We start from the raw sequence: 15,916 nt of genomic DNA, 5'->3' as shown, positions 1-15,916 counted from the left end.
ACTTATATAGCATCTTGCATGACCTGAAAATACCCTAAAATGCTTCTCAGCCGATGAATACATTTTGAAGTGCAGTCTCTGTTCTTGTGCAGACAAATGCAGCAGCTAATTTCGACACTGATAGGTTGAACAGACAGCCATGAGATAAGATGAGCATAATTGGTGTAAAACAGGCAGCTAAGCATCCAACATGGCGGGCAGTGTGCACACACTCATTCTGTGCCAGAAGTGTGCTGACTACCATATTGGTAAAGGCTGAAATATAAGCATCCAGGGCCCGCAACTGGAACAAGCGATAGCTCTTCTGCATATGCAAATAGGAGAGCTAACATCTGTCTCAGGACCCTTTCCCAAAATTGGGCTGCCCTGAATGCAGCCAGTTCCAGGCCTATTGCATTTAAGAAACCCAAATTATGTTAAACTTGTATAGAACCTTGGCTAGATTACACTTGGAGTAATGTGAACCATTCAGGCTGAGGTACTAAATGAGTACATCGCATACATCTTTACTAGCGAAGAGGATGCTACCAATGTAGCAGTAAAGGAGGAGACAATAGCGATATTCGATACAATCAAAATAGATAAAGAGGAGGTACTTCAAAGGTCTGCAGTCCTCAAGTAGTAAAGGCACCCGGTCTGGATGGGATGCATCCGAGATTACTGAGGGAAGTAAGGATGGAAATTGCAGAGGCTATGGCCACAATCTTCCAATATTCCTTGGAAATGGGGATGGTGGCTCGGACTGGAGGATTGTAAATGTTACACCACTGTTCAAAAAAAGGGAGAGTGGTAAACGAACAACTATGGGCCAGTCAGCCTAACCTCAGTGGTGGGGAAGCTTTTAAAAATAAATTAATTGGCTTTTGAAAAAGTATGGGCTAATAAAATGAAAGTTTGCACTGAACTGTTAAAGGCAAATTGTGTTTGACGAACTTGATCGAGTTCTTTGATGAAGTAATGGAGAGGGTTGATGAGGGTGGTGCAGTTGATGTTGTGTATATAGACTTTCAAAAGGCATTTGGAAAATTAGCACATAATAAACTTGTTAGCAAAATTAAAGCCCATGCGATTAAAGGGACAGTGGCAGCATAGATACAAAATTGGCTAAGGGACGAAAAGCAGAGAGTAGTGGTGAACAGCTGTTTTTCAGACCGAAGGGAGGTATACCGTGGTATTAGGTATTAGGTCGGTATTAGGACCACTGCTCTTTTTAATATATATAAATGACCTGGACTTGGGTATACAGGGCAAAATTTTAAAGTTTGCAGATGACACGAAATTCAGAAATAGATTAAAGAATGAGGAGAATAGTAAGCGACTTCAGTTTAACAAAGATAGACTGGTGAAATGGGCAGACACACGGCAAATGAAATTTAACACAGAAATGTGAAGTGATACATTTTGGTAAGGAGAATGAGGAGAGGCAATGTAAACCAATTAGTACAATTTTAAAGTAAGTGCAAGAATATACAGACCTGGGGCTGTATGTACACACATTTTTGAAGGTGACAGGACATGTTGAGAAGACTGTTAAAAAAGCGTATGGGATCTTTGGCTTTACTTATGGAGGAATAGAGTACAAAATCAAGGAAGTTATGGTAAACCTTTATGAAACACTAGTCAGGTCCCAGTTGGAGTATTGTCTCAAATATGGCAATGTGGGTAAAGTTTGCAATTACTGGGCCTGGGCAGACAGATCTCAATATTCTTTTCCAGTCCTGTACATTCCTAAATAATTGCACCCTTGAATGGTGCATTCCCAACGTACCAAGAAAGAATCACTTAATTGGATCAAACATCAGCAAGCAAGTATTTAAAGGAAGAAATCTTCATATTGAATTAATCAAAAATCAAAGAAATACAACCACCATACTACTAGGTTAAAGGTGTGTTCTGCCACTCACCTGTAGCATTCACATTCTGGGGGCAAAATTTACCCTTTTTATGGCTCCGATAGCGCCTCCGGTGGGGTGATAATGGGGTGCAATGGCATTTTCGCCCCGGGGGAGGGGGGGCATTACTGCCTCTGGGAAATTTCCCTGGAGGTTTGGGGTGGGGGGGGGGGAAGCGCTGTCCTGGCAATGCCACCCCTCCCCACGATTAGAGCTCTGGGCCAGCACTCAACCAGCGATGGCGTCATTGGCGTGTGCGCCGACCCCTTACCGTCCAGCGGTTCACGAAGCTGCCGCCTTTATTTGTCAGCCGACTCGTGGGTCGGCCCGGCAATGACAGCCCTCGTGTTGACCAGGCCATCATTTTGGGTGGCGGGCCACTGGCCCGGTCAATCACGGCCACGAGAGGTCCTTTAGAGTGCGCAGCGGCCCTCCCCTTTAATGGGCTCAGCGCCGCGCTACCGCCCCGGGAGCGCCCCTCAAAGAAAGTGGAATGTGGAGACAGCGCACATCCAGGCCCAACACGGGAAGGTCCCGGTCTCGGAAAGTTATCGCCCTCCCCAATTGGGGCGATGGGTAATTTCTAGCCCTCTGTCTTTTTACGGTCGTTTGCTCCCTTTCATTTTCTTTGCCCCCCCCCCTGCCTTAGTCACCTTTCCGGCTGGGGATATATAGTTTCTGCCAATGTAGCTCCAAAGCCAAGGACTGGAGGGATAGAGGCCTGGAATGCGGGCCTCGTGCCCCTGTTTTTCCTCACTTGGGTAAGAGCATGACCTGTATTAACTGCCTGTCTACACATTGAATCTGGGAGCTCAGCACAGGCAGCGTGATGTGGCTGCCCTGCCGTGCCAAGACACAGCAGTGTGCGAAGCTTTGATGTGCTGTGCACCATGCTGTTTCAGCAATAAAGGCTTCTCAAAATAGCTTTTTGTTTGTCAAGAGGAAGATATTTTTCTTAATCGCCAGATAATCTTTAGAAATGGATCACCAAATACATCTGTACAGCTGCAAGATGGGATTAATGATTTACAAATTCTATACAGCTCTGCATTTATAGCACATTCTACAGACATCGACTGACACAAAGAAGCTACCTTAGAAACCTCAGCTGATTCAGAGCAGAGAGATTAAAGGGTTTGGCCATTGGTTGATCTGCAGGTGTAAAATGGGCGCCAAGCATCCCCTATGTTGTATGCATTTGGTGCTGGAAGTGTGCTGCCCACCATATTGGTGAAGGCAGAGGAGGAAACGCTCATGGCCCCCACTTGAAACAGTTCTTAGGTCCTTTGCATAGGAAATGGTGGGGGGGGGGGGGGCTAATGCCTGTTTCAGGTCCCCTTCCCGAAATCGGCCTCCCCCTGTGTAATATATTTATGCTTGGGGTCACCAGACACCAGAGGACGCCACTGTCGGATGTCACGCAGGCAATACAGGAAGTCAACTCTTTTACTTATCCGAAGTGGAAATAAAAGAGATCGGACCTACACCCGATAGCAGTTTATTACAACAGGACTCTTGTGTCATTACATTGCCGACGAGGTAAACTAAGAACTTTCCTATTTACAATGGGCATTATTGGAATTCTGCACGAATTCGTGGATGGCGAGGATTGGCCAGATTTTGTCGAGCGCCTGGATCAATATTTTGTTGCCAACACTCTGATCCCTGCCAGCCCTGGGTCAGCTGCCTTCAGGAAAATCAGGCCCACATGTGGCCTAGATGGAGGCCACTGTTAGAAAGGGTGTTATTTTAACAATACTTGACCGAATGCGGAGTCAGGAGGAGCTGCTGTTCTCCTCCCAGCTCCACATCAGGGTGAACGATCATTGGTGGACAACCCGGGGCCCCGGCCGATCGCCTCCACCCCCCCTCTCTCTAGACCTTCCTACCAACAGGCAGCAGGCCCAAAACTCAAATCTGATTCACTGGCAAGCTGACTGTAGATGTCCAGCAGGCGTCCGCAGCTCGCCGGTCTCAGGACAACGCGCTCCGAGGCAAACCCTGTTGCCACAAGCCAATTTCTGGGCCAATATGCGGTCATCAGCATGCCTTTACAGTGTGAGAAGGAGGGCACAATACTGAATGGGAATACTTTTGAACATGGGAAGGAAGTTTGCCATAAGGACTCAGGCCAGTAAAAGAAGGCACTGATCATTTGAGCCATGAATAATGAAGGACAAAGGGTGAATGGCTGACTTCATAATTATAACAATGTGTATTCTGCATAAATAATATAGACTTACCACTCAACAATTCATTAAAATATTAAACTATGCACTGTTATTTGTTGAACAAAAATTATTTCAAAAGATTTTTAAAAACCCACTGAGTCCACTCGGTCTTCGTTGAATTTTAATGAACATTGGGAGAGCGAGGCACAGGATTACAGCTTGCTCGTTTCCATGGTGACTAATAATTTCGATTATACCTTGTTACTTAGTAAGAATCTCCAATACAGCCCGAAACTGTCTTTAACAAAATTCATTTTCAGAGCTGCCAGTACAGCTTTGCTGCGCAGTCTAAATCTCACAGCTAGATCCTCTATCCTGAGAACCCAATTTGAAATCTCAAACTGGATCTTGCAATGGAAAAACTCCACAATGATCCATCACTGAAGGAAATTTTCAGCAGGCAATGAGGCTCAAACCTTCAATCACAAACTGATATCTTTAGGACACCCTGTCACTGTGATGTGGGGCTTGAAGCCCATTTGATCATCTGACTTTGCAATCTAAACCTTCTGACCATCCCAACGTTGAACAGCCAATAGATTACCCTAATCAAATTAACTCCATTCCAGCACAGTCCCACAAATGACAACCCCTTTTGAACTTCCCCAAAACATGTCCAACCATCATCAGTCGAAATATGGGAACTGCACAGCAGGGTGAAGGAGATAGAATGAAAAACTGCATTAACCTTCTCTGCTGTAAGGAGAACAACCCAGCTTCTCTAGTCTTGCCACGTAACTGAAATCTTTCATCCCCGGTACCATGTTACTAAATCTCCTCTACACTCTCTCGATGGCCTTGACATCCTTCCTAAAGTCTGGTGCCGAGAGTTTCTGGTTAATGAATGTGACTGCATCGTCATTTGGACCTTTAATCACCATGTGGGACACATAAATCACTCCTGCACCATGGGCAAGCCAGCGAGCCCTATAGAAGTTAATGGCCCCTGTCTCTTTGCTCCACAGGAGAAATGCCACGTTGGATAAGGTTAGATGTTCCCCGGAAGAGGGCATCTGTTACCTGCCGAATGCAGGGAAGTGCAGCTCACGTGGCTGACATTGCTCAGATCTCCTATGGATGATAGGGAAGTTCTGTAGCCGTAAGAATTGAAGGCCGTGGTGACCTTCTTTGCCACCGGTAAGGCCCTGTGGGAAGCTGACTGCGACATCAGCTCCGCCTACAGAGATTTATACAGGGGGCCAATTGCTTCTGTTGTGAAGGGCTGTCTCACGCTCACTGCTCCCCTGACAAGCCCCGCGACAACCGTTCCACCTTGTACACTCACTGCAGTGGAAATAGTGAGCGAGCTGAGTCTCCTGCCGTGGTGCCTCACTCATTGGGCCTCCTGGCTCTGCTCCTCCTGCATTACAATATTAAATAACATGTGGCCCAATTGGACAGCTATTGCTGCTCCTTTGATCTTCTGAGAGGTTTTGGGGGGGTGGGGGGCGGGGGGTCCAGCAAAATCTCAGGTTCAGAGACTCACTGATCAGTAAAATTGCAGATGTCGGGAAAACTTCCAAAGAAGAAGCTGTAAAGCTTGCTCCGTGCTCCCAGGCTGAGTGTCATAAACTACGTCAGTGTCACATGACCTTGGGCCCTGCTGCCCGCGGGGTGACTCAGAAGACGCCAGAAAACTGCCACAAATGCAGAAAAATCGCAATCTCCTGTCTTTTGAGTGAGGGCGGAGCTATGTTAATGAGGTAGAAAGGCTGCTGGCGGAGGGCACAAAAAGGTCAAGGAAATTCTACCGTAGAGTAACGGCATACGTCACGCCTGAATTTCCTTGGCCGTTTGCAGTCAGAAATTGGCAACACGCTGTACTCATGTCGCATCACCGCAAGACACCAGGAAAATCCAGGCCAATATCGATAACGCAACGCCTGTAATGCACAGCCTTCACTCTTCACACAAACTCCACACTTCTGGGCAAAATAGTTTCAAGAGAAATAGAGAAACATAATAAATAAATTTGAACTTTAAAAAAAATATGTAGCCATGGCAGCATAAATATATAACACATATATTCCAGCCAAGTACCCTGTCTTTATAGTATATAGTCAAAAGTTTAGAAACTAACTTCCAGATATTCCTCAATCATATACTTTTTGCCACATAACATACTTTTCTGGACCAATATTTTTAAGCCATGCTTGATACTTAAACCACAATCCAATCGTAAAATCTAGCGGTCATGGATTGATGACCGAATTGTTCTCCTCCTGGGCCTTGCAGACTCCGTGAAGAAAAGAAATAAAACAATCTCATTCTCTGGCTTTGGGTTTCAAATACACTTTTGCTTTACTGGCTTTTACTTATTCCTGCTGGTCCCAGGTGTGTCAGTGCCACATTGATAGTGGTCTCTAGGCAGCTATTAACAGACAGTGCATTATTTACATCCACTCCGGAGCATAAAGCACCCAGCATTTAATGGCTATAAAGAGACAGAGCCCCTTTTGTTGGGCTCGGATTTTAAAGCCAGCAATAATTCACACTACACAACATTGTTATCCAAACAACGCTCTCAGTAAAGTCGGAGCCAGTTTAAATCCGAACTTCAATTTCCTCCCCTCAACATAAAAGTGCGAGTGAATCACTTCCGTAAAAAAAATTATCTCAGATCGCTTTTCGGGCTCCAGCCTCAGTTGACTGGAGGCTGGCAAGCGGTGGGCGCCCATTGGGTCCTGCGCTGTAGCCCAGCAGTTACCGGGGGGGGGGGGGAGGAGTTCGGTTGGTTCTTCAGCTGAGCTGGGCGACAGGCCAGGACTAGGAGCAGGAGCCAATCCTGGAGGACCACGAGTCGGGAGCAGCACCTGGATTTGCATAAGCAAGCAGCCTCTCGCTCAAAGCATTTTTGAACGAAGTTAGATCAGAAAAGGCCATTATTGACCATGACTGATATCGAGCAACTGAACATCTTTCCTTAACAAGAGAGGTACTGTGGGTTGAAGAGTTAAATTGATCTAACGTCAAATCGAACATCAAAATATTGCCAGAGCAATTTTGGGTCATAATACAAGATTATGAGGGAAATTTTAAGGTCCCAGCCCAGCAGAAACTGGCAGAATATGACTTGCCACCCCATTCTGCCCATTGATGATGCCATGCTTCTTTTATTGATGGGGGCATCATTGGCAAGGCCACATTTATTGCTCATCCCTAGTTACCCTGAGAAAGTGGTGGTGGGCCTTCTTCTTAAACCACTGGTAGTGGTTTGCTGCAGCTGAATGGCTTGCTATCTCACTTCAGAGTGCAGTTAAGAGTCAGCCACGTTGGTCTTGGACTGGAGTCACATATCGGCCAGACCGGATAAGGATGGCAGATTATTGGGCCAGCTGGTATTTTACAACAATCCGACAGCTTTCAATTATTTACAGATTTCTTTCTGAAATTGCATTTAAATTCTCAGGGCCAGACTTTTCACTTTGCTGGCTATCGCCCAAAAAATGGACAATATTCCAGCTGTAGCGATTTGTTAGCCTTACTGATCACTTAAACATCACCCATTTTTTGGATCGCGATTTTCGCATCGGCGATAGCCCAGCGATGTGAAATGGGCCCAGCGATGTGAAGTGGGCCCAGCGATAGTCCGGCAATGTGCCGAAAGTTGTACCCGGCGATGTGTGGGCGATCAGCCCAGCGATCATCTCGGCGATTTGAGCCGAAAGTTGGGCCGGCAATTTTCCGCCGATGTTTCTGCCCAACTTTCCACTTTTTCATCAAAATGGGTGCTAGCTGGCCGTTTTGGGCGATATATATGGGCACTAACCCAGCGATGTGAGGTGGAAAGTCTTGCTCTCACACGGCAGTAGCAGGACTCAAACTCCAAGTCAAATTCTTTGGATTTCCCATCCAGTAACGCAACCGTTACACCACAGTTCCCAAGGCCCTGCCACTGGGTGGCTGGAGTGCTCACGAGTCTCAAGATGGGATCTTTTGATATGCAAATTGGTGTCCTATGGTGCACATAAATGCCAGACTTAGCTTCATTCTGGTTTTCCAGCCCCAACTAATTCACCTTTTTATACACTCACCCCGCACTTTCTTTGACGAGAAAAACCTGATTACACCACTCATACGAGATAATGTTGTTGACATTTATTATCACTTTTCTGTTTTTATATAGCCATGTGCTTTTAATATTCACAAAACATCACGTGCAGGGATCTGAAGTGGTACAATTGGCTTTCTCCTCACACCGCTGAAGATCATGCAGGGACTGCATTGGAGAAATTAAAGGAATAAATCCGACTAATTCAACATGCCCAAGGTTCAGTTTCCCAGTTTCTGGGGAGTTACTGAGGCAGCTTACACCGCACATAAACATTTTCCACAATTTCCAACCCGACGTTTACCCCATTCCGAATACATCAAGCTTGCGTTCACCCACAATTTGATGGATTATAGAAATGACTAAATTCCCGGAGAGGAATAAGACCACAAATCCAGGCACCTGTATAGAGTGATATGCATCAATGCTGCATCAATTCATTGATTCCTTCCTCAAAAAACATGTTGAGGAACATTTTTACTAACCTGCACAGCAGACGGAAAGCAGAGAAGATGCATAGAGATACAGATATATTTCTACGGTGACCTGAAGGAAAACATCAACTTTATCCACACCAATACCTACCTCATCAAAGCTGCTCTAATGGAATTACTGCATTGTGCTTTCCTGTTCTTAAATATTGTACAATGTTAATAAGACAGCCTCAGGCAAAACTCAATATTCTGTAACTTCCAGCAGCATTAGCTAGATCCTCTAGGTACGCTTATGGGCCCTTGTTCTACCACAAACAGATGTAACAGGCAATTAAAGCGCTAAAGTTGTTGTGATCAACTTAGCAAAGGCGAAACAGTCTGTACAAATATTGAATTGGCAGCAGAGACACCATTAGTATTTCTTACATGACCAAGTTTACTTCCTCTAACTACACATAAATATTGTGATCAGATTTGTAGTCTCAGCAGGGAGTTGGGACTGTTAAAGACCAAGGACAAAGCTGAAATGCTTCTACTCACTGTGTTGTCGTCCTTGTCTGCACAGCTATTGCACTCTGCCTTTGGATCCTGAAAGCAATGATACGCGGATTAACAATCTTGGAATAATGCGAATGCTGAACTGTTGCAAAACATGCTAGGCACAACCTACAGTTGCTTCAGTCAAGACAATACCTGGTTTCTGAATATATCCCTGAAAGGTTTTGGAGCCAGAGATGTTACCACAGAGCCACAGAGCAGCCAAGCCCAATATCAGCCTATTTTGAGAAACTTTGAACACATTGCAAGAAGGAAACGTTGCAGTTTGCGTTATTAAATTGCTCAAGTAAACGTAATAAAGTCCAATAAAAATGAATTTTCAATTGACTGTCTATATCTGGAACCTCCATTTATATTTTCAAGAAAATGAATCATATGAATTTATATACCGGTGGTACTTCAAAGTGAGATGTTTAAGAAAGAACGAAAGACTTGCATTTATATAGCACCTTTCACGACCACCGGACGTCTCAAAACGCTTTACAGCCAATGAAGTACTTTTGAAGTGTAGTCACTGTAATGTGGGAAACTGACATTTATCTGAGTCACTGCATTTTAAGGACGTGTGGGGGAGGTGGGCTTTACCATTAAACTTAAATGGTTGTTTGACTCAGGTGATGGCACCACACAGGTTCTCAGCTAACAGATCTGGTCTCTACCAGTAGATGGCAGCAAGGAGCTACAGATGGCAGCCTGCTCCAATAGTGAGGTTGAATCCAACATCAGAGGACATCAGCTATGTATTCAGTAACAACTTACATTTATATGGCACCTCTAACATAGTCAAACATCCTAAAGAGAGTTTCACAGTTGGAGGAGGAGACAATTGATATGCAGTATTTCAGCTTTATTCTGCACAGTTACACCCGTGATTTTGTTCGTTCTTGTACATTTTGGGGTGTTTTAGGTGAAAAGATGTTAAATAACAACCAGCAATTTCTCCATCATGTCACGTGAAAAAAAAAATCACGAAAAATCATATCAGGCCAAGCACAAAAAAAAATATTATTCATCCACAGCGAACAGTTTCTGTTGACAGATGGAAGGGGCTTTGTGTATCCTCACCCTCCACAAGTAAAAATAGCAGTTTAATTGTTGCTAAGTAACTACTTTAATTAGCTGTTATGCTTCTGCTGTATTTTATTGCGATGATAAATTCTGCCCCTTCGTCATTGTTCCTTCTGGAGATTTTATCTTTCTTTGTATTGCTGACAGATTTTTCAAGTACGGTAAACAAACATACACATATATTAAGCACAGTACTGGCTTAAAATGAGCTGCTGTTAGATTCTGGAGACCTTGGTGTACTCTATGATACATTTTGAATTATTCTGGTCGAAAGATTTTGTGAGTTGCTCGGAAATTACACCTCCGAAATTGACATTTATTCCTTAGGATAAAAATCTGTCAATATATGTCGTTATAAACTTACTGACAATAAGTGACACAAAATAGTTTTATGCCTATTGATGGCTGGGTTAAATCTATAAATCTGGTCAACAATCCTCATTAGAGAGCACTGATTATTGTCGTTGCGCCAGAGATTCACGTTGCTGGCTGGATCGTGAGCAGTGGTCTGTTACCGGTACGAGGTTGTGTCAGTACTCGTGCTACGTGCTGCATGAATCCCTCCTGAGTCACTCTGCAAAGCATGCCTCTTCTGGAAATGCTTCAGGCCTCTGCGAGACCAGTTGGATTATGAATAATATATACAATGAGCTACTTAATTAGGTAGGTGAAGGTGATGCTGGAAACAGCTGAGGCAAATAATGAGATGTCAAGTGCTCCAGCTTGGTCTGGAGAAAGATCCAAAATGCTAATTCTGTCAGGAAGCTCAGGAATTTTCAGAAGTATGACATTAAGAGATTTGATCTTTCCAGTAGAATGCCTATGGACGTCTGGCATTTATTTTTTTTTAAAGTCAGGAGATGAGGAGCAGCATTAATAAACAGGATAGCAAACATGATGTTCAATAATGCTCATCCTTCACCAGGAGAGATGAGTTGTTTTGCCATCTCTCAGCCATGGCTTAGTGTGTAGCACTCTCACCTCTGAGTCAGAAGGTTGTGATTTCAAATTCCACACCAGGAGTTTGAGCACAAAAATCTAGGTTGACACTCTGCACTGTCGGAGGTGCTGTCTTTCGGAGGAGACGTAAAAGACCTGCTCTCTCAGGTGGACGTAAAAGATCACTATTTCGAAGAAGAGCAGGGGAGTTATCCCCAGTGTTCTGGCCGATATTTATTCCTCAATCAACATAACAAAAACAGTTCACCTGGTCATTATTACATTGCTGTTTGTGGGAGCTTGCTGTGCGCAAGTTAGCTGCCGCGTTTCCCACATTACAAGAGTGACTACACGTCAAAACAAGTAAAGCGCTTTGAGACCTCCATTGGATTTTTAAATTCAAGTCTTTCTTTTCTTTCAAAAAGCCATCTATTTTGATGGATATTTGTTCTTTGCGAAGTATGACATTAAGAGATTTGATCTTTCCAGTGAGTGAGGGCAAAGGGCTGAAATGTTATTTATTCTGAGCTGGTTGCTCTCAAGCACTTGGGATTCAACAGTAAACCAGAAGACAGTAAGTTTCAATGTCAGCTGCTAAACTCTGTAATCTGCGGGCCTTAATTGGGTAATTACCAACTATTATCAGCACGGAGATGAATATCGCCCTGAAGAGAAATATCCATCTTGAAAGAGAAGGAAAATTCTATATGACACATTGTGACCTGCTTGAAGTATGTTATGTTATGGAGTGCTGTTGGTGGTAGTCATGGAGATATTTGTAATCAGCGCCGCCCACGTTCCTGGCTGAAGCAGAAGCAATGCAGGGACATAGGAACAGGAGGAGATCCTTCCAGCCCTCAAAACTGTTCCTTGGTCAAAATAGGCCAGCAAAGGCAGGAGAAGGGCGATAGTGGCCCTGAAATTGTGGTCAGAGGCTTCATGCAGACGGATGCCCCCAACCACAAAAAAAATTATGAATGTACCTTTTGGTCCCGGAGGAACAAACACTTGCACTGCGAGGCCTCCATGCGCAGTCCAGCGTGGGGGCCCATGTATTCCAGGAGTGTATGTGCATCCTGGGATCACGTGGGCCGGACCAACCAATGAAAATGGCGTATCCCCATTCACAGTCATGGTGAGTTCCGTTTGTACGCAGATCACCATTTCTATGACTGGCGATGCCCCAAAAACACAAACATTTTACATAAACAAGAAAAAACCCTTCATATATTTAAAATTAGTTGAAATTGAATTTAATTAAATGTTTTAGACAAAAATTATGGTTTTGAAGTTTGTTTTATATGTTTTAACAGGGGTAAAAATAAACTTACTTTAATGAACAGTGTTTTTAATATAAAAATTATTGATAACATTTTATTTTTCTATCTTTTAAAACTCTTGCGCTAGTAAAAGCAGGCGTACAAGGCGTTAGAGTTTGAAGGACATTCGCCGGGCAGGAGTTGGACAAATAGCCCAAATCTCCGCCCGCGAAGGCCCTTCTCCTGGGGATGCATTGGAACTGTCAAAAGACATTTTGACAGATCGGAAGTGCCGGAATGTTAGCGCGTCTGCACGCACCGAGAACGGGCATTTGTGGGGCCTCTACGGGTGTGTGTGCACGTCATACCCGTCCGCAGAGACCGTGAATTTTGGCCCGAGGATCAGGTTTTAAAATGACACTAACTGCCTTACCGTTTCAGTTCAGTTCAGGTTGGACAATGCAGTTGTTATGTATGTAAACATTGTAACTGTGTAAGACTTGCCACCAGAGGGCGCAACTGTTGGAGGCCCAAGGGTCACCTGCACACCTCGTGCAAAGGAGTATAAAAGGTTGTCTGCCATGCTGCTTAGGCACTGTGGAGTTGCATTAAAGAGACTAAGGTCACATCAGTTTTAACTCACAGTACTCAGTCTTGTGGAGTTCTTCCATACTTAACAGCAGTTTAACAAAATCTCCACATACAAGGAAAACTAATTGATAACCCAAATACAGGTTGAGCATGATATGTGACTGCTGTTGGGCTAGTAAGATCGCAACAGCTTTACATTTGTTTTTAATCGTAACATAAATACACTGCTTTTCATTGGTAATTGGCTTTCTTGCTTTGACCAGCACAAGATACTGTTCGGAGGATCCAACATACAGGAATTGTGGAGAGCACTGTTACTTTCACAATACTAATGCTTCTTGAAGGTCTCAAGCATATAATTGAATGGCACAAGTACTCTTGCAAACCTTACAATCAACTCTGTGCTTGCTACGGAGTTTTGTGACTGGAATTTTTATTCTGAGAAATTATATAATCCTTTTTAAAGAGAATGTGATCTCCGTGATCCAAGTCTGAATCCTGGGGGGTAATTCTAACCCCCAATAACGGTGGGGGGAGAGGGGGTTTCGGCACGGGTGAGAACGGCCCTCCAACACACCCACTTCTGCTTTTAACGGAGGCGGGTTTTGGGAGTGGGTGACAAATCTGCTCGTAGGAGGCAGGTCGGTCGCTGAAAGCTTTTAAGGACTTTTTTTTTATATAGGCTTTTTATTTTTTACCGATTGAAGCCGGGCTTTTCGGGCTTCAGGAATCCCGGCAGGTACAAGGAGGCAAGGTACAAGGACCCTAAGGTCATGCATTTACAGCACTGCCTATGGGTCAGAATGAGCAGGAGTGGTTCCTCCAGATCCAACAAGCTTACCTGGTTACCTGCTTCCCTCCCAGCTCCACCATCTCTGATCCACGCAATCACCACCGCCCCCCGCAACCCGCCGCAATCTCCACCCAATCTCCGATTCCCCCCAGCTCCCCACGCGAACACCGACCCTCGAACTCCCCCCACCTTCACGCTCTGACTCCCCACCATGAGCTCCCTCTCCCCGCAATTTTGGCGTCCCTCCCTCCCTCTCTGCTCCTCCACTGTGGCCTGGTGATGCAGGCTTTCCCACCTGACAGGCAGGCAGTCGATCAGGTTGGCCGTCACCTGCGAAAACTGATTTAAATTTTTTTTTTAAATGAGTCATGCTGATAATATCCGGGTTTCCTGTCCAGAACTCCTCCCCGCTCTGTCTCCCCATAAACACCAGGGCCCTGATGTTTAAAACCAGTTTGGTAATGCAGAAATGTAGGCAGAGAATGTGGCTTTGTTTACAAAAGTGTAAGCTAATTTATCTTCGCTGATGGCTTCATACGTAAACCTACAGCCAGATGTTTTATTTATTCATTCCTGGGATGTGGGCATCGCTGGCAAGGCCGGCATTTTTTGCCCATCCCTAACTGCCCTTGAGAAGGTGGTGGTGAGCCGCCTTCTTGAACCGCTGCAGTCCGTGCGGTGAAGATACTCCCACAATGCTGTTGGGGAGGGAGTTCCAGAATTTTGACCCAGCGACGATTTGAGAGGTTCTGTCGAAGAAGCCGTGGTGAGTTGCTGCAATGCATCTTGTAGATGGTACACACTGCAGCCACGGTGCGGGGTGGAGGGAGTGAATGTTTAAGGTGATGGATGGGCTGCCGATGAAGTGGGCTGCTTTATCCTGGATGGTGTCGAGCTTCTTGAGTGTTGTTCAAGCTGCACTCGTCCAGGCAAGTGGCTCCTACTTCTGCTCCTGACCTTTTACACTTGTCACCTCCCGACAGCTTTTTCTTGGACAAACTCCCTCATCTAGGGAACTTTGATTGTTCTTCTGAGAGCTGAGAAGACTAAGGGGGGATTTAATAGAGGCATTCAAAATCATGAAGGGTTTTACTAGAGTAAATAAGGAGAAACTGTTTCCTCTAGCTGAAGGATCAGTAAACAGGTGACCCAGTTTGAAGATAATTGGTAAGAGAGCCAGAGGTGACTAGAGGAGACATTTTTTATGCAGTGAGTTGTGATCTGGAATGCACTGCCTGAAACCACGCTGGAAGCAGATTCAATAGAAACAACTTAAAAGGAATTGGACAATTGGACAGAGGGTAGAAAATTGCTGGGCTATGGGAGAAAAGCAGGAGAGTGGGGCTCATTGGATAGCTCTTCAAAGAGCTGGCACAGGCATGATGGGACGAATAGCCTCCTCCTTTGATGTGATTCTATGGGAGGAATTGCACCCACCCCTTACGATGGGCAGGAGATGTTTGGGGGCCGAGTGAGGTGTTGGGAGGTAATTAAATAAGGCTCCGTTGCTCAGATTGAATTTAATGGCTGCGGGCCGTGTTTCCCAGGGTTCGGGAAACCCGGCAGCTGATGGGAGGTGGGAGCTGCCAGATCCAGCAGCTAAGTGTTAGTCCAGCACTGCTTGTGAGCCAGGAGGAGCAGGATCACTTCCCTCGGCCCTTCAAGCAAATCTTCTATTGAGATCAGCCTGCTCCTCACAATCGGTCTCCCCCACTGAGATAGACCTTCCCCTGTGCATGAACCACACCCGATCTCTTTCTCCCTCCCTCTTTGCTGCTGTGCTCTGAGCCTTCACCACCGAGCCCCGCTTGACGGGGACCATCACCAGCAGTCCCCGGCTGCAACCTTTTACCACTGGCTTTCCTGCCCGGCACCCGGCCAGCCTCTCAAACAAGCCCTCGCTCCCTTCACCGTAAATATCAGGGTCTATGATCTGCTCTGATCCTGTAGGTCTAGCTTTCCTTGTCCCCGACTTTCTGGGCTCCATTGCTCTCAGTTCTGAGATTTCAGTCCTACTGTTCCCTGCTCCTCTGCTGATATACTGGATCCACTGGTGTACATTACTAGCACCACGGCTTCTTCTCACCTTCGCTGAACCCC

The sequence above is a fragment of the Pristiophorus japonicus genome, chromosome 15 (genome assembly GCF_044704955.1).
Source record: "Pristiophorus japonicus isolate sPriJap1 chromosome 15, sPriJap1.hap1, whole genome shotgun sequence".
NCBI lineage: Eukaryota > Metazoa > Chordata > Chondrichthyes > Pristiophoridae > Pristiophorus > Pristiophorus japonicus.
The sequence above is the reverse complement of the archived record's forward strand: the minus strand, read 5'-3'. Positions refer to the sequence as shown.